Raw genomic sequence first — 26016 nt, 5'->3', positions numbered from 1 at the left:
TCTGGTGATTGGCTTGCTCGTTTAATCTCTTTTTAGCTTACAGAAGAGATCACTGCAAGACCCTCACGACACTCCGTCCACCTCATTCAGATGACAGAGACAACCACTTCCCAAAGGGTTTATACCCACAGCACAGAAGCCAGGATTCCCAGCACACACTTGGGAGGAGGGCTGGGGTTAGGGGGAGTGGGATGGGGTGGGGGTGGGATAACAATTCAAGCCACAATGGTTGTAAAACTGAAAAACCAGACACTGCTATGGAGTCACTGCTGACTCACAGTGACCCTACAGGTCAGGTGGAACGGCCCCTGTGAGTTTCCCAGACTGTAACACCTGATGGGAGTACAAAGCCCCACCTTTCTCCCTAGGAGCAGCTGGTGGTTTCAAACTGCTGACCTCATAGCTAGCAACCCAGCTTATAACTGCTACGAGACCAGGGTTCCTTGAAATAGAGGCAAAGGGGGCTGGAATTCAAAGCCAGACCATTTGGTTGCAGGGCTGTGCCAGATGGCTATATGCACCCCTGCCCTACTAAAAACCAAGCCCATCATCATCCAGTTGATTCCAACTCACAGTGACTCTCTAAGAGGCCCGGGTGGTGCTGTCAGGTAACCACAAGGTTCCAAGTTTAAATCCACCAGCTGCTCGGAGAGCAAAAGAGGATGCTGTCTGCTCATGGAAAGATTGACAGAGCCTCCAACTTCCCCTATAGAGCATCATTCTGAGTGGGGACTGGGCAGTGTGTCATTCTGTTGTGTGTAGGGTCACTATGGACCAGAACCAACTTGATGGCGCCTGACAAGAACAGCAAAATGAGTGGAGTTGGCTCGTCGGTGTTGGGTTTCTTTCTCTGTGTGTGACCTTGTACTGTCAGCTTTTAATAGTGTTTCCTATGGGATCAGGGCACTCTTTATCACTCTGTGTGATTTGGATTTTTAATCTTGAAGAGACACTGCTTCTTCCTGGGTAACAATGTTTACACGATCACCAGTACACACTCCCAGGAGTATGTGTCAACAGATGGTGTGCTTTAAAATCTGACAGGCTAATCCTCATACAAACCCACATCTCTGTGTGTCTGATTCCTACGGACCTTCACCAGTATCCACACAGCACGATACTAGAACAAAGGAGATACAGGATGGATTTTGTGGGACCAGTCTGGGGGGGCCTCCAAGTGGTCCCTGGACAGCCTTGGCGAGAGTGCCTTCGGTTTGAGGAGTGGCGACGTTGTGGGAGAGTTAGATGAAGCGAGCTCGGACAGGTGTGGGTCTCAGCCTTTAGACTGCACGGTTCACAGTATGAGAGTCAGGCCGCCATGTTGGAATGATCACCTGAGTCTCTTGGTCAGATGTCTTTCTTCACTGAGATGTCGTTGGGTTCGTTTGTTCCAGGGACTCTGGTTATATAACCAAACCCCTCCATGCCATGGCATGAGGCCTTCAAATGCTGTTCTGTGGATCAGAAACTCAGTCATGGCAGAGGGAGTGTCGCTCATCTCTGCTGCATCGTGTCTGGGGCTGCAGGGGAAGCCCCCGAACCTGAGGGCTGGGCTCTTCATTCATGTGGTTGGTGGTTACTGAGAACCTTGCTTCTCTTTGTAGCTCCCTGTATTAGTCCGGGTAGACTAGAGAAACAAATCCATAGGAACTCATGTGTGCATAAGAGTTTAATATAAAGGGTAATTTTACATTAAGAAAGCATCCCAACCCAGTCCAGTCCAAGCCCCTAAATCCGACATTAGCCCATATGTCTGATACCAATCTATAAAGTCCTCTTCAGACTCACAAAAGACATTCAATGATGCCGAATGCAGCATGATCACAGGTCAGTGGGTAGAAAGTCTTGTGGGTCAAGTGGCATTATAAGCATCTCAGCGCTGGCAGGGGTCCCCACATGGCTTCTCCACCTCCCAGGACACGGGGTCTATCAGCGAAGCACCATGTGTCTTGTCAGTAGAGTTTCTCCAAGGGAGTGAGTAGGGTGAGAGAGAAAGTGTCTCCTGCCTCCAAGGAGAAAAATCCGGATTTCCCAGAATTCTCAGGAGAAGGCCATGCCCACACAGAGGCCTCATTGGCTATGATCCCATTGACTGGCCAGATGCCACCCATTCACTCTCAATCCTCAAATTTACACACGATTGTATCATTACCACACTCCATGTGATTTCTTCATTTGAACTTGTTCAGGTTTCCTCACTGCGCGGTGGCTGGATTTCAGGAGGAAGGACAGAGTAGCAGGTGTGAGTAGCAGGTGGAAGCTGTAACCCTTTTATGTCCTTGCCTTAGAAGTCAGATAGCGTCACTGCCACCACATTCCAGTGGGAGGGGAGCCTGAATGCAAAGGGAGAAAGCAGACTCCACCTCTCAGTGGACAAAGAAGAGCAGGTGGAAGGGGACCGACAGCTTCCTCTTTGGAAAACACACATGAACGTTTGCCAAGAATGCAACCTGGAGAGTGAAGGCTCCCACAGCGGACCTCAATCTTCCACAAACTAAGTATTGGGTTCTCCAGAGAGGCAAAACCAGTGATGCATATATTGGTATGTGTAGAAAAAAATTATAGCAAGAAAATGGATCACACAGTTATAGAAGTGTCCAAGTATAAGCCTGGGTAGGTATCAAGTCTGTGGGCCAGATGTTAGGCTGTAGACTTCTCCTAACTAGTGTATCTGCAGGGCTGATGAACCCAAAATTGTCAGGAAGGCTGACAACTGCAGAGGCAAATGAATGTAAGTTTGCAGGTGAGATAGCAGACCCCTGAGAACTCTCAGGGTAGGCAGTTAATAGGGCAAGCCAAAGAACTTTAGGTCAATTAGCCAGATGCAGGATCCAGCCCCAGCAGGCAGCTAGCAGACTTTCCACTGGAATCCAAGCAAACTCATTGCCATCAAGTCGATGATGACTCATAGCTACCCAATAGGATAGGATAAAACTGTCCCCTCGAGTTTCTGAGACTGTATCTTTTTATGTGAATAGAAAGCCCCATCTCTCTCCCTTGGAGCAGCTGGTGGTTTCAAATTGCCAGCCTTTCAGATCACAGCCCAATGCATAACCACTAGGCCTCTCCCTAAACTTTCCATAACATTTATGTATATAGGACAGAGGCCACACTCCCAAGGAAACCTTTCAATTACAGCAGGGCTATGACCTGAGTTAGGGAGTGGCACTCCCTAACCGTACGACTGCTAGGTGGATCACAACAGATCCCATCACGGCGTTGATTACATCGTGTTAGATCACGTCATGGGAGATTATTTTTGTCGGTGGTGCCATTGAGTCAATTCTGACTCATCACGCATGACCTTATGCCCAACAGAATGAAACACTGCATGGTCCGGCACCGTCCTCACAACGGTTCCTGTGCCTGAGCCCATTGACGCAGCCATGTGTCCATCCATCTCATTGACGGCCTTCCTCTTTCTAATTGCCCCTCTGTGTCTCCAGGGATTAGTCTCTACTGATAATGTGTCCAAAGTACTCGAGACAAAGTCTAGCCATCCTTGCCTCTAAGGAATATTCCGGCTGCACGTCTTCTAAGCCAGATGTGCTTGTTCTTTTGGCACTCCATGTTGCTTTCAATGTTCTGCACCAGCATCATAATTCCAATGCACCACTGAGAGTCCCGACTCAGCCAATGTGACACAAACCCAGTATCTCAAAGTCCCGGTCCTAAGCCCCTCTGAGTGGTGTCTCACAAAGGGAGAAAGTCACACACCGGCAGGAGGAAGATACCATTTTACAGTCTCATGCTGAGGAGTAGCATACCCATCTGAGGCTAGAGAAATGGAAGGGACGAGTGAGGCTCTTTCCGACAGTTAGGGGTGGGGAGAAAGAGAGAGAGAAAGACAGAGAGAGAGAGAGAGAGAGAGAGAGAGAGAGAGAGAGAGAGAGAGACCCTGCCAGTACCTTCAATTCAGATTCTCAGGCTCCAGAACTGTGAGAAAATAAATTTCTATTATTTTTTTAAAGATCATTTTATTGGGGGCTCTTACGGTTCTTGTAACAATCCATACATCAACTGTATCAAGCATTTGTGTACATAGGTTGCCACCGTCATTTTCTAAACATTTGTTTTAAATTTTTATTCTTGAAAGTCGCCCATCCACTGGGTACTATTGTGTTATGGATGCCCTAAGAACTTAAGACAATAGTAGGAGTGGTTCATTATAGAGCCAGTTCTATCAGAGCCTTCTTTTTAGCCAGTTCGTCTAAGAAACACATCTCTGGTAATGGATATCAGTGGTTACTTAGTCAATGGCAACTTACAATTCCAGGAGACCCCATTGCCATTAATAGAAATCTATCCTCTGGAAGCATGGTTTCTAACCTCAAAAACCAAACTCATTGCCTCCGAGTCAATGCCAACTCATAGCGACCCTATAGGAAAGGGTAGAACTGCCCCCAATGGGTTTCTGAGACTGTAACTATTGGCAGAAGTAGAAAGTCCCATATTTCTCTTACTGGGTGGCCGGTGGTTTCAAACTTCACACCTTGTGGATCACAGCCCAACGTGTAACCACCACTCCCCCAGGGATCCTCTCCTTAATGGAAGAAGAGAATTAATAATGGCCCCAGAAGACGTGAGTGGGCACCAGCGGCTTTCTTCTGGTGCCCCTCCAGCCATACTGTGGTAGTTACATACTCTGTTGCCAATTTAGGACTTAAGAGGGAAGGGGTGGGGTTTAGCCTGTCAATCACAGCTTGATGACCTCACTTGAAGGCACTAAGGAGATATAGAGCTTGCTGGAGGCGGGACACATGCTCACTCCTTGGGAGACATTGCAGCTGATAAGGCACATAGAACTACGCTAAAGTCCTAGAGCTGAAGGAGCCACATGGAGACCCCTGCCAGCACTGAGATAGATACTTCCACTGCCACTCGATCCACAAGACTTTCCACCCACTGGCCTGTGATCTTCCTGCATTCAGCGTCATTGCATGTGTTACATGAATCTGAAGAGGAATTTCTAGGTTGGTGTCAGACATATGGACTAATATCGGACTTGTTGACTTGATCTGAACTGGGCTAGGATGTTTTCTCAATATTCAATTGCTCTTGTATATAAGGCTCTTTAAAAAATCATTTTATTGGGGCTCATACAACTCTTATCCCAATCCTTGCATACATCCATTGGTGTCAAGCACATTTATATATTTGTTGCCATCATCATTCTCAAAACATTTGCTTTCTGCTTGAGCCCTTGGTATCAGCTCCTAATTTTTCCCTTCCCTCTCCACTCCCCCTCCCTCATGAACCCTTGATAATTTATAAATTATTATTTTGTCACATCTTACACTGTCTGATGTCTCCCTTCACACCACTTTTTTGTTGTCCATCCCCCAGGGAGGAGGTTATATGTAGATCTTTGTAATCGGTTCCCCCTTACTACTCTACCTCTCTCCATCCTCCTGGTATCATCACTCTCAGCATTGGTCCTGAGAGTGTTCATCTGTTCTGGATTCCCTGTGTTTACAGTTCCTATCTGTACCAGTGCACATCCTCGGGTCTAGTTGGATTTGTAAGGTAGAATTGGGATCATGATAGTGGGGGGAGGAAGCATTTAAGAACAAGAAGAAAGTTGTATGTTTCATCGTTGCTACACTGCACCTTGACTGGCTCATCTCCTCCTGCAACCCTTCTGTAAGGGGATGTCCAGTTGCCTACAAATGGACTTTGGGTTCCCACTCTGCACTCCCCATCATTCACAATGATACGATTTTTGTTCTTTGATGCCCAATACCTGATCCCTTCGACACCTTGTGATCACACAGGTTGGTGTGCTTCTTCCATTGTGGGTTTTGTTGCTTCTCAGCTAAATGGCCGCTTGTTTACCTTCAAGCCTCTAAGATCCCAAACGCTATATCATTTGACAGCTGGGCACCATCAGCTTTCTTCACCACATTTGGTTATTCACCCACTGTGTCTTCAGCAATTGCGTTGGGAAGGTGAGCATCATGGAATGCCAGTTTAATAGAACAAAGTATTGTTGCATTAAGGGAGTACTTGAGTGGAGGCCCAATGTCCATCTGCCACTTTAATACTAAAATTATAAATATATGCACATAGATCTATTCCCCTATCATCTCATATAAATATATTTACATATTGTGTTAGTCTGGGTACTTTAGAGAAACAAAATCCACAGAAACTCACATGTATAAGAAAGTTTTATATAAAGGGTAAGTGCACATCAAGAAAAATCCCAACCCAGTGCTGCCCAAGCCCACAAGCCCAACACTAACCCATATGTCCAACACCAATCCACAAAGGCTTCGTCCATCTCACAAAACAAATGCAATGATGCCGACTGCAGGAGGAAAGCCAAGTCAGTGAACGTGTAAGCATCTCAGCGCTGGCAGGGGTCTCCACACGGGTGCTCCAGCACCCAGGGCTGCATTGGGGTAGGTCCATGTGGCTTCTCTTCAGGGATGTCTTGCAGGAAGTGAGCCTTGCAAGCTGAAGCAGGAACTGGCTAAGGCAGCTGCACCCCGGTGCGACCATCAAAAATCAAGAGACCCGAGAACTAGAAAGGTGAGGCTCATCAAGCCATTTATCCCTCTGCCTTTCAATTAACTCCACATGTGTTTATCAGCCAATCTGGCACAATAAACTTTAACTACCTTACATATGTACATGCCTGTATTTAGACCTATATAAATGCCTTTTGCCTCCTAGTTCTTTCCTCTATTTCCTTTTACTTTCCTCTTGTACCACTATCATGTTCGGCCTTCATTTGGGTTTCAGTAATTCCTCTTGCTTACATTGCCCTTGATCAATCCCTACCAAGCTTCTTACACTCTTCTTGCCACTGATTTGGGATCATTTGTTGTTTCCTTGTTCTTGGGTTGGTTAACATCACTTCCTTTCCCCCACCTCTCCCTCTCCCATGGTCCCCCGGTACCATCGGTCCAGTTCTTTTCTCCTCCAGATTGTTTATCCAGCCTATCTTATCTAGATAGACCTGCAGAGATAATAATATGCACACACACAAAAAACAAGACAGCAAAATAAAGTGACAAAAGAAAACAAAACAACAACAACAAAAAGACCAATGACAGAAAAGAAAAGCCTGTAAATAGTTGTTGACCTTTAGTAGTGTTTTCTGGTTGAGTCTGATGGGGTGCCACGCTCTGGCCCCAAAGTCTATTTTTGGTACTCCCTCGGGACTTCCTTGCTCTGCTCCCTTGCTGTTCTGTTGCACGCCCTTAGTGTTTTGCCTCCGTGTGGTGTGGTCAGATCAGGCGCAATTCCCACACTGTGTCTCCAGTGTTGTCCCCTGTAGGGCTATGGGTCAGTGAGGGATGCCGTGTCTCATAGAGGGGCTGGCCATATGGTCCTCTCTGTGGATTGGCTGCGCTGAGCGGGAATATCGTCCTCAAGGCTTGGTGGGCCAGGATGTGTTCCACTCTCTTCCTCCCCTTTCCTTTGCTTCCCGAGCTGTAGCTTCAGTGCTGTCCTCCAAAGTAAATTCTTCTGGGGTGAGGTGGGGCTGTCCACATAGTTGGGATTGAGGCTGGCCCCTCAGACCTCTGTTGGTTCCCTGCTTCATGCCGGTATGTTGCTTTCATATCTTGGAGCACTGGGTTGAAGTCTGGTCCCTCTTTCCCTGTGGAGATATAAACAATACCCTCCCCTTAGGTTGGTTAGTGCCCTGTTCCCCTCCTACCCATTTCTCTCTTTCCACCCCCCCTCCATAAAGCTCTTTCTTATACACATACATGTGTCTATGAGTTTGTTTCTCTAGTCAACCCAGACTAACATACGTACCATATCTTACTATTGATTGAACTGCCAATCTATTCATGAGCCGAGCTAGGATCTCCGTTACGGCTCCACTGATGCAAGATTGCTGAGCACAGGAGTCCGTGACAGGAGGAGAAAGGAAAACCCACTTGCTTTCTGCCTCACAGATTTTCCTTTTGACCGAAAGACACAAAGTCGATGCTAAAAAGAATCGTGTTGAAGCAATGAGACTCAGAATGACTTTTGTCTACTTCTCTCTATCTCTTTCATGAGCATGTGTTACTTTCATAGTGAAAGTGTAGATAATTACTTGGTAAATTTCCATCAGTAAGGGCTGGGGAAACAGGAGACTGGGCACCACCCTCCCCTGTACTGTTTGTGGCTCCTGTCCACTTCTGAAAGGAGCTCTGGGGGCATGGTTGGGCTGTGGATCACAAGGTCAGCAGCATGAAACCACTAGCAGCTCCTTGGGGAAAGGGGAGGCTCTCTGCTTTTGTATAGGTGGACAGCCTCGGAAGCCCACAGGGCTATAGATAGCCCAGTGGCCTATACAGTCGCTACGTGTCAGAACTGGGGATAAGTATTTTGTTTGTCCAGGTCTTAAACCAGTCTGTGACTTCATTCCCACAACCCCCGATGATGGCGTCATTCTGACCTCCTGCTACTTCAGCAGGTTGCCTCAATGGTCTCACAAGTGAGTGGGTGGAAAACAGGTGGGAAAGTTAGAGGAAGACACAAGGGAGATTACTGATCACATGTTTTGCACTTGGTCTTCCCAAGTAAATGAGACATTTTAAAATCATTAAAGCAAAGCAAGGCCAAGCTATTTACTGATTAAGCCCAACCTTCAGGGCTCTCATTCAACCTGAGGCTCAAACATTGACTTCACAACATGCTTCGAAATCCTGCAGGACTCACATATGCCTGTGCACACCCACACATGCACAACCGGCGGTCGGACACAGATGCGATACGTAGTGAGTGTGAAGAATGGCTTTCAGGGACCCCACGCTCATGTTAGAAATTAAGAAGAAGGATTTTTTATTTGAAGGCTTTGCTTCTTTGTGGTTCTAGGCCTCCATCCTATCACTCTCCGGAGCACCTGTGAGCTCATAAAGAATGCAGCCCCCGTCTCCTGGAACTCTAGAAAGGCCTCCCTCACACATCATCTGCTTGACAAGGGCAACTTTTGATTCAAAGCTCCCCCGAACCCCCCTCCAAAAACAAGTTTATCTTGGGGACTGGTAACTTTGAATCACAGGTGCAGAAAAGAAATGGAAAGTAACGTCCCACCACTCGGTCCTCTTGCTGAACAGTCATGGACCGCCCAACTGCTGTCCATCAAGTGTGATTGGGCCCATGGAGGAAAGCCGCCAGGTGGGGGACATGACCCATGAGACTGCGGAAGAACCTGGGATCCGGCGGGAGGGCCATTATTCAATGTGCATTTGTTAGGAGGCAAGGCTATGCCAACCTGGAGGAGGTGCCACCTCCATCTTGACCTTGTTCCAAGCCCCTGGCTTCCTTGTCTTCCCAGCTGAGGAGAGGGCTCTGTGGCAGAGACTCGGGGCCATGCTCCCCGCCTCCTCCTTGAATCCAGGGGCCATCCTGGTTGAGGCCCAACATGTGTGCCCAGCGCCTCCTGCAGGACAGCCTCCAGCTGCGAATGTCACACGATCCTTCTCTTCGGCTGCAGCGACTTCTTCACCCCCTTCCTCTCCCGGTGCTTGTGGCCTGGCTTGCCACCGCCAGCGCTCCTTGATCTCATCCTCAGATGGCCAAAGGGGAACGGGGAAACTAGGGGGCTTGCTGCCGGCACTCACAAATGGCGAAAGCCAGGCCTGCTGGCCCCAAATGCCTTCTGTGCTGTCCTGCCACCCTACGGTGTGGCGGGGCCCCTCCACTGAGTTCTCATGTCCACTGGTTTCCCACTTCAACACTGGTTTGTACGCATCCATCCATGTCCTGCCGCCACCAGGTTACATGGTTCTGGGACGTGGTGCTTTGGGCCGCGTCATCTCTGGGTATCAAGAGGAGGAAAACTCGCTTTCTCCTCTCAGCCTAAAGCCACTAGGTCATGACCAGGGAACACAGTATCAGCAGCTTCCCCTTCTTCCCGGGAGAGAGGGCGAGATTTGAGCTCCTCTTGGGCTTCCGTGGTTTAGTCCCTGGGGACATACAGTTCCTTCTGAAACAACGGATCTTGTTTTCAAAAGAGGGTGCCCTGGTTTGGGCGTGAGCCAGGTTGTTTAGAGAGTCATGCTTAGAACAACCCCTGCAGCCAAAGAAAGGGCAAAGGCTTACAGAACAAACTCTGATCGAGATCAGGTGCAACCCGCTCCCCTTGCCCGGAGACTGCGGCCCTCCGACACCCTTCAAACTCAAGTGCAGCCCCACCCCCCCACAGGGGTCCACCTGCAGTCAGACAGTCTCACTCCCTGCCATCGAGTCCATGCCGACTGGTAGCGACCTTACAGGACAGGGTAGAGACTGCCCTGGGGGCTCCCAGATTTTAACTGTTTGCAGGAGTGGAAAGCCCCACCTTTCTCCTGGAGTGGCTGGTGGTTTCAACTGCGGGCTCTGTGTATCGCAGCCCAGCTGGTGACCACTAGGCCACCAGTGCTCCTAGACAGTAGACAAACACGACCCGTAAAGTCTGTCTGACAGCACCAGGGACGAGTATGCTCCTCAGGAGAACCAGCTGTATGAGACCATAGGGCAGCATTTGCCCCTGCCCCCCTACCACCACTACCACCACTACCACCACCACTACCATCACCATCACACCACCACCACCATCATCATCACACCACCACCACCACCACCACCACCACCACCACCACCACCACCATCACCATCACACCACCGCCACCATCACTATCACACCACCACCACCACCACCACCATCACCACCACCACCATCACCATCACACCACCACCACCATCACTATCACACCACCACCACTACCATCACCATCACCACCACCACCATCACCATCACCACCACCATCATCACCACCACCACCACCATCACACCACCACCACCACCACCATCACCATCACACTTACCACCACCACCACCTCCATCACCACCACCACCACCATCACCATCATACCACCACCACCACCATCACCATCACCATCACACCACCACCCACCACCACCACCACCAAGCTTCTGTTGACAAGTGTCCAGAGAACCGCCATCCTGCCTGCAAGAGCTAGAAGATGTCTCTCTCTCTCTTTCCTCACTCCCCTGTGAGACATCCCTGTGGAGAAGACACATGGAGGGAGACTGATGGAGCCAGACCTCTGGAGCCAGAGAAGCCACATGGAGACCCCTGCCAGTGTGGAGATGCTTACAACACTACTGGATCCACAAAACATCCCACCCACTGTCCTGTGATCTTCCTGCATTCAGTGTCATTGCATGTGTTTCGTGAGTCTGAAGAGGACTTTATAGATTGGTATTGGACATATGGGCTAATATTGGACTTTGGGACTTGATCTGGACTGGGCTGGGATGTTTTCTCAATATTCCATTACTCTTGTAGATAAGCCTCTTTCTTATAGGCATATGTGTGTTTATGCATATGTTACTCTAGTCTACCCAGACTAACCCACCACCCCCTCTCCCCCCACCAGGTGTCTGATACAACTTAACCAAAAGCTTCTCCTTTGGTGTTTGATGCAATTTGACCAAGAGATCATCCTCCTTGTTCTGAGCCCTGTGAGGCATCAGCCAAGCACAACTTTGAAGAGACTAGATTTGACCACTAGACCCCAGTCCGACAATGGTGCAAAATCGAATCGCTTTCAGCACACTATCAACACCCACACTTGGTGACAGCATTGGAAAGATACAAGACTGTTACAGTTTGGTGTGCAATGTCTCCTTTGATACCATTACTGTAACGCCCACTACTAACTACGACATTGACCTGGGCACTCTCTGCTTAGACAGCTCTGGTGAGTCCGCATGTTCGTACAAACAACTGGATGAGGTGGCGTTTCAATTCTCCTCACTTCAGAGATGAGTGAGTTAATTTGGCTGATCACTGCTTCCAAATGAGAGGTCCACAACCAATGCTCACTGGGATTTGCAAATAGGTACGCCCTGAATTTCTATGCCTGATTCTTTACAAAGTGTCCGGGGATAGTGCATATGATGGTCCCCAGATTCTGTTCCTGTTATCCCTAGCTGCACAATAAATCACCCCAAAATCTGAAGCCTTAAACCTTCAGGCTTAAAACAACCACTTTCTTGTACCTTGTGATTCTGCAGCTCGGGAATCGACAATGGACTTGCCATCTTCTTTTGCTTCCTGTGGTGCGGACTATGGTCTCTCGGGATTATGCTGCTGGCAGCTGGTCTTATCTGGAGGGTGCACGAGAGCCTGCCCACACGCTTGGTGCCTTGGTGGGGCTAGGTGGCAGCGAAGGTTGTGCTCAGCTGTGCCCTTCTTCTCCAAGTAATCCTGGGGTCTCTCCACAGGGTCTTTGCAGCAGGTCCAGGAGACTTCTTATTTTGCCCCCCTACCACCCGCCTCTGAGCCAGTGTGACGAGAGACGGGACATGAGCCCTTTCGTGACCTGTGGTGCATGTGAGTTTAGATGACCACCTCCATGCTCCATCTCTGGAGTTTGGTGGAAGCTGCTCTCCACCCCATTGGGGCCTGTTTAACTGCATGAATCTGAAGAAACACGCCTCATCCCACCACCCCCAGCTCCCAGAGACCCCCTCAAGATAATTTGTCTCATGAAGTGAGGATCCCCGGTGGTGTAGCAGGTTACACACTGGGCTGCTAACCACAAGATCAGTAGTTCAAAACCATCAGCCACCCCTTGGGAGAAAGAGAGGCTTTCCACTCCTGTAAAGTGTTACCACGTCGGGAACCCAAAGCAGAAGTTCTAACCTTTCCTAGAGAGTTGCTCAGAGACAGAACAGACTCAATGGCAGTGAGTTTGGAAAGTGTATCAAAATACCTATTACCTCAAAAAAATGGTATACTTTACATTTTATTCAAAATGTCTTCTATTCCTAAAAACACACAATGCAGGCTATAGGTTGGTCTTGAAGGAATTTAATTGCTTGACTCTTTTAAAAAAACATTTTATTAGAGGCTCATACAACTCTTATCACAATCCATACATACATCAATTGTGTAAAGCACATTTGTGCATTCATTACCATCATCATTTTCAAAGCATTTGCTCTCCACTTAAGCCCTTTGCATCAGGTCCTCTTTTTTTCCCCTCCCTCCCCGCTCTCCCCTCCCTAATTGCCTGACTCTTAAGGCCTGAGTGTGATGGTTTTAGAATGGGCCTCATAATGTTCATGCAAGCTTGAATGAAAAACAATGGGATTTTTCACGAGCGTTTCGAAGCCTCCCGGATGTGCCAACCTGACTCAGCCGTGGTGCCCAGTCATTTGGCCTAACAGGAACTAGTTGCTGTTCAGTGATGGGGTCCCATGGGGGGAACCCACAGTGCGAGCAGTGTGGACCAGGGATCCCTCGGGGGGCTCTGCCTCCATGTTGTAGATCCAAACCCAGACTCAGAGCGACCCCATAGAACAGGGTAGAACTGGCCCTGGCAGGCTCAGAGACTGGAACTCTTTAGAGCAGCGGTTCTCCACCTGTGGGTTGCGACCCTTTTGGGGGTCAAATGAGCCTTTCACAGGGGTTACCCGATTCATAACAGTGGCAACATGACAGTGATGAAGTAGCAACAAAAAGGATGTTATGGTCGGGGGTTCCCACCACATGAGGAGCTGTCTGAAAGGGCCGCAGCATCGGGAAGGTTGAGAACCCCTGCTCTCAAGGACTGGAAGCCTCTTCTTTCTCCTGGGGAATGGCTGGCGGTTTCCCACTGCTGACTCTCAGGAGTCCAGCCTCCTGCACGGACCAACGACCCTTGTGTCAAGCACATTTGTACATTTGTTGCCATCCTCATTCTCAAAACATTTGCTCTCTAATTCAGCCCTTGGGATCAGCTCCTCGTTTCCCCACCTTCCCTCCCTCATGAACCCTTGGTCATTTATAAATAATAATTAGTTTTTCATGTTTTACACTGACTAATGTTTCCCTTCATTCACTTTTCTGTTGTCCGTCCCCCTGGGAGGGGGGCTATATGTTGATCATTGTGGTCGGTTTCCCCTTTCTCCCCCACCTTCCTGACTTCCCCTCCCGGCATCACTATTCTCACCATTGGTCCTATCATTGGGCATTCTCGCTGTCTCCCTGGATCTTGTGTCAGAAGTTGACAGAAGTCTCCAGCCCATTGCCTGACTAATGCATCCCCGACTTGTCAGTCTCGGACAATTGCACGCACCAGTCCCTTGAAGTCAATCTCTCTCTCTCTCTCTCTCTCTCTCTCTCTCTCTCTCTCTCTCTCTCTCTCTCTCTCTCTCTCTCTCTCTCATTCTTTCTCCAGAGGAGCCTGAAGAAGACACTGGGCCCAGTCAAAGCAGCCACAGAGCCCCCCAGAGTCAACAGGATGCCGTCACGACTCCATCCAAAGAGAGGAGGTTCAACACGGACCAGTCTTCACGAATGAATGCTTGGTTTGCAGCGCTTTCCATGCCAAGGAGGGAGAAAACGATGCATTGTCTGCTGTGGAGCCTTCGGTGCCCTCTTTTTGACAAATGACCTGCTTTGGCTATCTCAAACAGACCTCCCAGAGGAGACAGTCGGAGGCCTTTGTGAGGCTGGGCTTCCCTGCTGCTCTTTCCACACCTGTGCTTGGAAAGGCTGACGAAATGATGCTACCACCTAAGGATGCCCATGCTCTCATTGCTGGGAGCCCCAGCGGTGGAGGGGTTACATGTTGGGCTGTGATCAGCATGGTCAGCGGTTTGAAACCACCAGCAGCTCTGAGAGAGAAAGCCTGGGTTTTCTCACAGGGGGTCTCTGTGAGTCAGCATTGACTCCATGGGGTTCAACTTGCAGGAAGTTAGGGCGTCCTGATGGCGAAGCCAGTGACTCATTGGGATGCTGACCACAAAGTCAGTCATGTGAAGCCACCAATTGCTCCTGGAGAAAAGAACGAGGCTTTCTACTCCACTCAGGATTCCCACAGGGACAGATCGACTTAGTCCTGTAAGGGGGCTGTGAGTCAGAATTGACTCAGTGGTAGTGAGAAGAGCTAATGGCCATCTTTCATGGCTAAAGGAGTGAAGGACCACAAAGATCTGGCTTTGATTTCAAGTGCTAAACCCTAAAGTGTGGTTTAGCCAGGACTATGCTAATGGCAAGGCCATGAAACATCAAAAGGATTTCCTAAGAGCTGTCTGGCTAGTTCAGGGTTAACTTTTCACACTAGAAAACCAAGCTCAGCTAGTGTCTTTTTTTTTTTAATGGAGAAGTGTTTTTGACTTATGTAATGATGTTTACTTACTTTTGACAAATACTTTCCCAAGCCACTCTCCTAGAATTTATTTTATTCTCTCTTTTTCTTTCTTTTTTAAAAATCATTTTATTTGGGGCTTGTACAATTCTTATCACAATCCATGCATACATCCATTGTGTCAAGAACATATGAACACTTGTTGCCATCATCATTCTCAAAACATTTGCCTTCTACTTGAGCCCTTAATATCTGCTGCTCATTTCCCCCCTCCCTCCCTCCTCCCCCTCCCTCATGAACCCTTCATAATTCATAAATTATTATTATTTTATCATATACTATACTGTCCAATGTCTCCTCCTGCCTTCTTCTCTGCTGTCCCCCCCCCCCCAGGGAGGAGGCTATACGTAGATTTTTGTAATCAGTTCCCCCTTTATACTCCACATTCCCTCCACCCTCCAGGCATTGTCACTCTCACCACTGGTCCTGAAGGAGTCATCTGCCCTGGATTCCCTGTGTTTCCAGTTGCTATCTGTGCCTATTTATATCCTCTGGTCTAGCCAGATTTGTAAGGTAGAATTGGGATTATGATAGTGGGGGGGGCGCATAGGAAGCATTTAAGAACTAGAGGAAAGTTATATGTTTCATCATTGCTACCCTGCACCCTGCCTGGTTCATCTCCTCCCCACAACCCTTCAGTAAGGGGTGTCTGGTTGGCTACCATTGGGCTTTGAGTCTCCACTCTGCACTCACCCACATTTTCAATGATATGATTTTTTTATTCCTTGATGCTTGATACCTGATCCCTTCGACAGCTCATGGTCACACAGGCTGGTGTGTTTCTTCCATGTGGGCTTTGTTGCTTCTGAGCTGGATGGCCACTTGTTTATCTTTGAGCCTTTAAGACCCCAGACACTATATCTTTTGATAGCTGGACACCATCAGCTTTCTTCGCCACATTTGCTTATGCACACGTTTGGCTTCATTGATCCTATCAGGGAGGTGGGCACCCATTGATATGAGTTGTAATTCTTTGATGTCTGATAACTGGTCCCTTTTGAACCTGTGGTCATACAGGCTGGGTTGCTTCTTCCATGTGGGTTTTGATGCTTCTCAGCTAGATGGCCACTTGTTTATCTTCAAGCCTTTAAGGTCCCAGACACTATATCTTTTGATAGCTGGGCACCATTAGCTTTCTTCACCACATTAGCTTATGTACACGTTTGTCTTCAGTGGTCATATCAGGAAGGTGGGCACACACTGATATGATTTTTAGTTCTTTGATGTCTGATAACTGGTCCCTTCTACACCTCGTGGTCAGCCAAGCTGGTGTGCTTCTTCCATGTGGGCTTTGATGCTTCTCAACTAGACGGCCTCTTGTTTATCTTCAAGCCTTTAAGACCCCAGACGCTATATCTTTTGATAGTTGGGCACCATTAGCTTTCTTCACCACATTTTCTTATGCACACATTTTTCTTCAGCAATCGTGTCAGGAAGGTGTGCATCCTGGAATGCCAGTTTAATAGAACAAAGTGTTCTTGCATTGAGTAAGTGCTTGAGTGGAGGCCCAATGTCCATCTGTCTTAGTACTAAACCTTTAAATATATAGATGTTTCTCCATACTCATATAAATATATTTACATATGTACATTCCAATCTTTGGACCTCTATAAATACCCTTTGTCACCTAGTTCTTTCCTCTATTTCCTTTTACTTTCCTCTTGTCCCACTATCATGCTCAGCCTTCCTTTGGGTTTCAGTAATTTGTCTCGGTTACCTTGCCCTTGCTGACTCCCCACCAGGCCACTCACACCCTCCTTGCTACTGATTTTGGATCACTTATTGCTCCCCTGTCCCTGGGTTGGTCAGCACCACCTCCTTACCTCTGCCTCCCGCTCTCCCGTGTCCCCCCGGAACCACTGGTCCCGTTGTTTTCACCTCCAGACTATTCATCCAGCCTATCTTATCTAGATAGATCTATAGAGATAATAATATGCACAAAAAATCAAGTCATTGCAAGATAGGCAATGAGTGAGAACACAGCTATGACAATAAAAAGGGAAACCAATTACCCATAGAAGAATAAACTAATTTAAAATTTTTTTTAAAGAAAGAAAAACCTGTAAATATATCAAGGTCTGATTTTTGATCTCTAGGCGTGCCCTTCAGTCAGGTCCAATGGGGTACCATGCTTTGCCCCCAGAGTCTGTCTTTTGTACTCCATCGGGGACTCCTTGCTCTGCTCCCACAGTTGCTGTGTTGCACGCTTTTAGTGGTTTGCCTCAGTGTCACAGGGTCAGTCTGGGCAAGTCCTGGCCCTGAGTCTCCAGTGTTGTCCCCCTTAGGGCCCTGGGCCATCAAGGGATGGTGTCTCATAGTGGGATCAGCCATATTGTCCACTCTGTCCATTGGTTGTTCAGAGCGGGGATATCGTCCTCTAGGCCTGATGGGCCAGGATGTGCTCCACTCTCTCTTTCTCTCCCTTCTTTGCTCCCATTTGCTCTGATCGAATATGTCCCTCTCCCCTAGCTGCAGCTTCAGTGTCGTCCTCTCCAATAAATTCTTCTGGGGTGAGGGGCAGTTGTCCACATGGCTGGTGTGGGGGCCGATCCCTCAGGCTCCTCCACTGGTTCCCCACCCCTTGCCAGCACACTGCATTCATCTGGCACTGGCTTTCTATCTGGTCCCTCTTTCCCTGTGGAGACACAAACAATACCCTCTCCTTGGGTGGGTCAGTGCCCTGTGCCCCCATCACACATCTTTTTTTTCCCTTTCCCCTTTCTTCCCTCCACCCCCATTTTATTTGGCTACCATATGTATCCCAGGATTGGGTCTGGCCCCTGCCATACTACCTGGACCTCACCCCCGGAGTGTTTGTATACAGTAGCTTTTTTCCTGTACCCCTTTTGCACTTACACACTTACCTTTCTGTATATATATATATATATATATATATATATATATATATATATATATATATATATATATAAACTTCCCTCAGCGGACTCATGTCCTTGTCCTTTTGTGCTTGGCTCACTCCACTTAGCATAATTTCCTCCAGTTCACCCCATGCGGCGATATGCTTCATGCGTTCATCACTGTTTTTTAGTGATGGGTAATGCTCCATTGTATGTATGTACCACAGTTTTTAATCCACTCGTCTGTTGATGGGAATTTGGGTTGTTTCCAGCTCCTTGCGATTGTAAACTATGCCACAATTATTTTATCTCTCTGGATTTTATGCTTCGTGACGAGTAAGCTTGTCGTCTCCATCAGAATCTGGGAAGCAGAGGTTCACCAAGGTTCAGTGGCTTTTCCAGGTGCCATGACAGGTCACTGCATGGCAGACCTGGGGTTTGAATCTCTGTCTCTTTATGTACACAAGCACATGCATGCATGTGCACACACGTGAGAGGGCGTTGAAGAATTTATGGAAATTAAAAGATCATGGAATTGGTCCACAGACATTTTGAAGACCCCTCATATATAATTGCCACAATTAAAACAAAAAAGGAAGAGTGAAAATGAGCGAGCTGAGAGTCTTGGGTCCGGGTGAGTGGTGGTTAGTGGGCTATGCACTGGGCTGCAACTGCAAGGTCGGCAGTTTGAAACCCGCAACTGCTCTTTGAGGCTTTCTGTTCCCGTGAATAGTTACAGCCTCAGAAACCCACAGAGGGAGTTCTGCCCTGTCTGACCGAGTCATGATGGGTCTGAATTGACTTGATGGCATTGAGTGAAGGCCTTGGGTCCAAGGACACATTCCAAAAAGTTCTTGTGAGTGCCCTCTGCTCTCCTCATGCCAGCCTTGGGACTCAGCCTGGCAGCTGGCGCCCTGCAGTGTGATTCAGAGCCAGACCTGCCCTGGGGCTGAGGAAGACAGATGTGGTGAGCGACTCTGGCGAGCTCTGCAGACGGGGAAACTTCCCAGCGAGGCTGAAAGAGAACCAAGGAAATGGAGGCCAGGGCGGCTGAGAGGCCTGTCATCACTTCTGTCTGGCACCAGTGGAGGCTGGAGCCCTGTGCCCAGAGGAAGACAGATGGAACCAGGCTCAGTCCTGAGAGCCCCCAGGCTCTGAAAGCACAGCTGCGGCCACTCAGCAGTTCCAGGGCCCCTTCCTAAGCTCGCCTTTCTGGTGGAGATACCTAAGGAATTCCAGAGAATTCCGGAGGCGCTAGATCAAGAGAAGTGGGTGAGGGAGAAGCGGCTGAGGCCAGCCACCAGAGCTTGAGGAGCAAACCAGGGAGCCCCTTCTCCAAGACAGAGAGCGAGGTAGGACTGTCCCCTGCTCCTCAGGGGAGGGGCGATGCACCCGTTGCTCCTCAGAAAAGAAGGGAGATTATTCTCTGAGCATTGGCAGAGCGAGGGGCATTTCCTGAGCTCTGCTGCCCAGCCTGCCTGGGTTCCACTCAGCACCCTTCATTCACTGCAGGACAATTCAATTCCCTAACAAGGGGCAGGAGCTTCCACTTAGCTGCAGATGACTGGTTCTCAGCCCTTGCAGCACATTTGAATTACCTGGGAGATTGAAGAAACAAAACTGCCGGGGCTCATCCCAGACCATTGACAGCAGCATCCCTGGGGCTAGGGCCCTGGCCTCCGTTTTAAAGCTCCCCAGGCAGCTTGCGAGCAAACCAACGGGCAGGCCTGGATGCAAAGACCTAAATAGAATCATTTGGGCCTCAGTCCACCTGTCACCTCTCCTGAAAGCTTCCTCGAGTCCAGTGTGTCTGAACCAGCCTACTGCTCTTCCTTCAGAGTCCCCAGTAGATGACAGCGCATGGCTCTGCATCGAACTAGCTCTAGCTCTATAGACCTGTGGAGACACACACCTGTGCGTTTCTATAGATATAGCTAGTCTATAGCTGTATCTATAGATACACATCTATAGGGTATAGATATATTCACATAAATATGTATGTACATTTGGATATGAATATATAGCTATAGTATAGAAACACCCCCCCCACACATATCCACCCCCCAACACACACACACACACACACACACACACACACACACGAGCCCTGGTGGTATAGTGGTTGCATATTGGACTGCTAACCACAAGGCCAGCAGTTCGAAACCACCAGCTGCTCAGAGGGGAAACACAGGGCTCTCTACTGCTCCGGTAAAGAGTCCCCACCGTGTGCGAGGCCCACAGAGGCAGCCCTACCCTGTCCACTAGGGTTTCTGGGCGTCGGCATCGCCTCGATGACTGTGTGATGAGAAACGCATAGAGCAGCGTGAGCCCACCCCCTTCTAGTGAAACCTGACTCATAGCACCTCTGGAGGATGGGGTCCAACCGTCCCTTTGGGCTTCCACGGCTGTAAACCTTTAGGAGAGCAGAAACCTCATCTTTCCCCCTCTGCACGGAGCGAGTCCCAACTGTAGACATTGCAGGTAAGGGGCCTCCATGGGCTCTGTGATTCGCTCACAGGCTTGCGGTGAGTGAGTAGTGTCTGCAGGATCGCACAGGAGGAAGGGACGCTGGAGCCCGCACTGACCAACCGCAGGCTTTGGGCAGGGTTTTAAAACCCGCCTGTTTAAAGGCAGGTGGGAGAGTCCTGCAGAATCCCCTTCCATGGCCCTCCAGAGCGCGGTACGCAGCGCCGTCTGCTGGTTGAAATGTAGAACGACCTGACCACGTTGGTTCCTCCTGGCTCCCAGAGGGTTGCTTGGAAAACAGCAGTAGGCCGGCCTCATCCTGGACACCCCAGCTCCTTTGCAGGATCCACCGTTGTGTGTGTGAGTGTGTGCGCGCGGGAATATGTGTGCATGTGCGTGCGTGCGTGTGACTGAGACGCTACCTAGTATACAATTACACAGCTCAATCCAAGCAGCGCGAACCTCTGGGTTTGGAACCGGTGAAGTCAAAGCTGCAAACATTGACATAACTCTAAGCAAATAAAAAAATGCCGAGGCTACACTCAGCCAAAGACCCTGCTCTCTTTTTTCAACATCTGCTGCTCTGGGTCCCACCCTGGGTGACCACATAAAAGGCTGTCTGGTGCTCTTTGATCAGTTTCCCGGAGCTAAAACGGCAGAGGGCTCAGCTGTTGGAATTATCGTTCCAAGGATTTAAGTGGGTTTCCAAATACTTACCTTATGTTCAGAAAACTTTAGACGGGCTTGGTAGTTTTATCCTGCAACCTGAGCCTTCGAATGAGACACACACACACACACACACACACACACACTTTGAAAGTTCTCTTAGGCCCTTACAAGAATGCTATCTTGCATTTCAACTTAAAAGAGAGTCTTGAATCCCTAGGAGAAACGAAAGTATTTAAACTGGATGAGGAGAAAAGATGAGGTCACAGAATCCCTAAATGAAGAACAGGCCTGGTTGAAGTGGAACGAGGAGTAAGCCGTGTGGCCTTCTCACACTCCGGGGGCCTCTACATTCCAGTTCTATTCCTGGGGCACCCTGCTGCCTTTGGGGTTCATGCAGCCCAAGGTGGAGACCCGATCGTGTTTGACCAGAGTTCGAAGATGAATCGAGGGAGACCCCACGTGGGGCAGATGGTTATCCTGCTCATCTTCTGACTGAAAGATTGGAGGTTGATGTCTACCTGGAGGTGCCTCGGAAGAAAGGCCTGGCATTCTACAACCCAAAATTGTGCCCCCATAACCGTCCGGAGCAGAGTTCTGCTCTGACATCCACGAGGGGAGCCATGAGTTGGCATCAACACCAGTGCTTTGGTCTTTTCGGTTTGTTTCTGTTGCTCTGCAAGCTCGGTCTCTTCATCTGTGAATGGAGGGTAGATAGCAAGTGCTCTCCTGGGGGAAGAGGGGCAGTCAACTGTACCCCTCACCCCCAATGCCATGCCTCTTGCCATGGAGTTGATTCCTATTCACAGCGACCCTACACCACAGGGCAGACCTGCTCTATAGGGTTTCCAAGGCTGTGTGTCTTTATGGAGGCCAACTACCACGTCGTTCCCTGAGTGGCTGGTGGGTTTGAACCGCCAACCTTTCTGTTAGCAGCTGGATGCTTTAACCATTGGGCCAAAAGGGCTTTATTGAGGCAAAATCTATCTACAATCAGAATTCTCTAGTTATTTGACTTGACAAGGTTAGGAGGACATGTTTGTTGGCCCCACAGTTGAGATATGGACCATTTAACCACCTTAGAAGTTTCCTTCTGTGCCTTTGTAGTCAATACCCTCCTGGAAGCTTCTGGTCTGCCTTCGATGACTGTGACTGTGCCTTTTCTAGCAGGCCACACAAGCAGCCCCACAGTCGGCTCTCTTTTTTCTTGGCGTTTTTGAAATTCCCCCACGTTCCTGCTCTCAGTCAGGATGGTCTTAGTTCTCTACTGCTGCTATCATAGCGGTATCACAAGAGCATGGCTTTGATAAACAGAAACCCGTTTTCTCGAAGTTTAGGAACCTAGAAGTCCAGATTCCGAATGCCAGCCCTAGCGGAGGCTGCCTCTGTCAGCACTGGAGGGAAGTCCGTGTGGTTTGAACTTCTGCTCCCTCACTCCTTGCCGCTCCCTCGGTGATTGGGCAGTTCTCTGGTCGCAGCTCTCTTCTGCTCCCTTGCTTGTTCCACCTTTGATTTCTCCAGAGATTGACTTAAGGCACACACCTTTCTTTGAGCCCTTCACTCCACGTGGACAGGGTTTCTGCTGTGGCAGTTGGTTAGACCCGGCAGTCACAAAAGGTCTTGCAGCTTCGTCTGTGGTGAACAGTCTAGGACAATAAGCATTTGGTTTGCTTCAGGGCACTGCCCTACTGCTTACATTCGGTTTCCTTTCAGAGTTCATTTTTGATACCAACTCACGTTTTGCTCCAAGTCGCAAGGAGCAACAACAAGCATCCTTTGAGATCTGGCTTAGAATTGTCATCAGTCAGCCAGTGAAGGCCGTCCCATAGACATTTGACCTTCCCCCAAGCATTTGAATGGAATTCAGACAAGTTCTGTGCTGCAGTCCCCTCACATGTCCATCGTTTCTTCCAGGTCTCCTGTGCGGTTTCTCTAGCATCCACCTCTCCAGGGACAATCGCTCTGTTGCGGCACCGAGTGCAGTCTTTAAGATGACAGGGGTCTTCCCCACAGCTTTCCCCGTTTCCTTCTGGGCCCCGACAGTTGCCTTGGATGCCCGTAAACCTACCCACGGTTTCTTCAAGGCGACCATCTCCATGTGGTGCTGACCATCTGCTTCTGTCACTTCCTTAGCAACTTAATGAGGGAGTCCTTAAATAGGAACCACTACCGCCGTGCTCCAGTTCTTTGGATTTCTTATTAGGTACAAGGTCCATCAAAGTCACCCATCCTAAACCGTCTGAGTACTTCAGTTGTCCTGGGGGCTGTTCTAAACCCTCGTGGACCTGCCATTGTTCTCTGAAGGGAGGTCTCTGCTTGCTTACAACCAGCCCGAACTCACACATCCTGCGTCTGGAGCGCTGTTCTTTCTGCCAGCCCAGCACCCCAGACCTGTCCTTGAAGCAGCAGCTCCCTGATCTTCCTGGGGACCTCCCTGCTCCCACCGGTCCCACGTGAGATGGGGTTAAGGATGCAGAGAGTGTCCCTTGGAAAATGGTTTACTTAGAGAATCATGCCTCCTTGAAAAGAAATACGTAAAAACAACACCAATCTTCTGCTTGATTCTCTCTTTAAGGACTTTTGTGGTTGCTCTTTTAATGCCGAAAACAGCGTGCTGCCCATCCAGGTGGGTTTGGAAGTCTGCTGGTCAGGTTTGGGGAGAGGATAAGAGTGTTCAGGCATCTAATAGCATTTTTAGGGGGGGCCTTAGATAATGAGGAAATGGCCCAGAGGCCGTGTCTGAGCTCCTGAGGCTTCAGGGGGTGGGAGTGGGGGGGAGGTGCAGAGACTCCAACTCCACGCCACACCAGCCCAAGCCTGAGTGTCATAAGGCAGAGGTCAGACAGGTCTCCACCCTCCAAACGTCTTTACCTTGTTCTGCCACCAATCATTCCTGCTCCGTCGGGTTGGATCCTTTGGCTCGCAGACCACACTCAGCCTTCGGGGATTATTAGGTAAGCTCGCAGGTGGTGAGAGAGCAAGGGTCCACTTCCTTTGTCCACAAAGTCTCTTCTCAGCCACACCGACAGGCATTGTCTGTCTCTGGACCCGGGCCCCTCGGCCAGGCAGCCCCTTGGCTTTTGCCACCATGGACCAGGAAGCTCACCTGTCCCGCCCTCTGCCTCATGGTCTTGCACCCCTACCCCCCACCCACTGTCACAGCAAAACCCGAACCCAGCAATGCCCAGGTGGCACTCCAGGAGCTCTTGAAGAGGAAACGTTCATTAGCGGAGAGCAGAGGAACTAGGGGCCGGGCAGATCTAGGCCCCCGGAATGGCGGGTGGAGGGCACTCTGATGCTTCCTCCGCAGGGTTGTCTAGTGCAGACGTGGTCCTCAGTCAAGGGCATGGGTGCGTTCTGGGAATGAGGAAGCCTGTGGGGTGAGGCAATGTGATAAGCTGCTTTTCCAAGGGTTACAATTCCCGGTTGGGATTTTCCCTGAACCACGAGCACCTCACACACCCAGTCACTGGGGGAGTTCACGGACAGAACAGTCAGTCCCTTCACTTCGCCACAGACAGCTTCTTGCTTAAGTTTATTATTTTTCGTAATAGGACTAACGTTTCGTCAGGGCCACAAGGGCGCAAGTCTGCTTAGCACGAAAGCGCCCCAGAAAGCAGCGCCCAGACACGGGAAAACATGAGCATTAAGGTTGCCCCCAGCCCGTAGGAGGCGGCAGATTGGGAGAGGGGCCTTCATTGGTTCCAGCTCCAGCCTGCAGTTCTGTCAGCCAGCTTCCAAGGCACCCGGGAAGGCCCCATAGGACAAGCAGACTATCCAGAGTGTGAGTTCTGATTGCAGAAATGTCCTTTTGTCCCCACCCATGCCTGTGGGTCAGCTGTCCTGAGTTATGCATCTGGGGTCTCAGGTCATCGCAAGACTGGAGGCCCTGCTGTTACCTGCGTTATCATCCAAATTCTTGGCGCCTTTCCCCACCCCCTTCACGGCCCCTCTTGTTCCTGGGTATGTTGGCCTTGGGCTTTTGGGTCATTCCCATGGCAAACGGACTACTTCACCCCGAGGACCTCATCGTGGGCAAGGACGTGCTCTGGGAGGTTTCTGGAGTGGGTAATACCTCGGTTCTTGGCTTCGCACAATGAAAGAATTCACGCCAAAGCCAATTTTGTAATTTAAGTGGGTATTTTTGAAGGACAGGGCATGTTTCCGGTTTCCAGTCTTAGTCCTCAAAGGGATTCACAGCTGGACACGAACAACCTCGTGGAGAAGAGCACCCGCACCTGCAGAACTGGTGTGTATGTGTGTGTGTAGTGTTGAAGGCGGGGGGGGGGGGGGGGGGGGGGGGGGTAGACTGAGGGGTGGAGGAAGCAAGGGACAAAGGGCACGGAGGCCAGAGAGCGACGGGGCAAGAGAGGCTGAGGGCCCCAGTAGACCTGGAGCAGGTCCGGGGCGGGCCCTGAGGGGGGCATGCCCAGGCAGTGGGTTTGCACCCCTACCCTCCGACCTGCCACTGACCAGGAGCAGGGTAAGGGAGCGGCCTTCCCACTGCCAGGATATTTCAAGCCTCTTGTTGAGGAGGCGCGGTTGATGGTACTGATTGACGCCATTGGCTGATTTAAGCCTACCTGGGTGATGTCATGAACCTGGGCCTCGTTTGGCCCACCCAGGTGTACCTCCCACCTGGCTGGGGGCTTGAGTCTGAGCATGCTCAGTTTGAGGTCTTCATAGGTGTCTCTTGCTTGCCTGATTTCTTTCCAACCCCCTCTGCAGGCACGGGAGGGACAACCTCCTGTCCCTAAACTAGCCACCTCCGAAATCCACACCAATCCCGTCAGACAGATTCCACCTCTTTTGTATTTTAGTAAACACTTTATTTATTTATTTAGAGATCAATTTTAAATTAAAAAAAAAAAAAG

The sequence above is a fragment of the Tenrec ecaudatus genome, chromosome 5 (assembly GCF_050624435.1).
Source record: "Tenrec ecaudatus isolate mTenEca1 chromosome 5, mTenEca1.hap1, whole genome shotgun sequence".
NCBI lineage: Eukaryota > Metazoa > Chordata > Mammalia > Afrosoricida > Tenrecidae > Tenrec > Tenrec ecaudatus.
Note: the sequence above shows the minus strand (reverse complement) of the source record.